Below are 654 nucleotides of genomic sequence, written 5' to 3'. Positions count from 1 at the left end.
GCGTTGACGGTTTGTTTCAAAATCAGAAGTGTTATATTTTTCCTTTCTTTATGACTTGGAAAACGTAAATAAATACCCCAATTATCATCGCCCTCTTTATTCGCTCGTGTACATTGATTTTTTGCTTAGGAATCATTAAAAAAAAAAAAAATGTCAAACCAGGGGTTCGAACTGCAACTGTTTAAAAAAAGTTGCTGAAATTACTTTAAATATACTTTGAATTCATAAACCAACTTAATCTATCTTAAAAATATTACATAATTCTTCAAACAGAACGAAATACAAAGCAAAACCAGGTGTGAGATTTTTTCTCTACACGCGTGTACTGACGTTCGGATTTTTAACGCGTGTACTCACGGGTCTGTACACTTTCATAGTGGCTGAGTACAGATCACTGATGAAGATCAAGACAACTTGCACTGAATTTCTTGTGGAGAATTTTATTTAAAACGTAAATCTAGGTAATTATTTACTTACTTGTTCTTTAATTAGGTAGGTAATTCGAATTCGAAAGATCGCTTTTGAGATTGAGCTTTTCCTGTATTCCTATTCCTGTTCATTCAGTGTTCATTGTTCAAGCTTTTTTTTTTTTTTTACAAAAAGTAAACAAACCAACGTGGTTTTTTCGTTCGTCTCCGTAAGAGTTCGTGAAGA

The 654-nt window shown here is 32.7% G+C and overlaps 1 protein-coding gene across 1 annotated transcript in view; it reads left to right on the top strand.

Annotated features, from left to right (window-relative positions):
- LOC103509937 (serine/threonine/tyrosine-interacting protein B-like) overlaps window positions 1–654 on the top strand; it is a 7,957-nt gene that overhangs the window by 5,823 nt on the left and 1,480 nt on the right. The gene's annotated exons all lie outside the window — the stretch shown is intronic.

The sequence above is a fragment of the Diaphorina citri genome, unplaced genomic scaffold, assembly GCF_000475195.1.
Source record: "Diaphorina citri unplaced genomic scaffold, Diaci psyllid genome assembly version 1.1 scaffold544, whole genome shotgun sequence".
In the NCBI taxonomy this organism is placed as follows: domain Eukaryota; kingdom Metazoa; phylum Arthropoda; class Insecta; order Hemiptera; family Psyllidae; genus Diaphorina; species Diaphorina citri.
The sequence above is the reverse complement of the archived record's forward strand: the minus strand, read 5'-3'. Positions and strand labels throughout refer to the sequence as shown.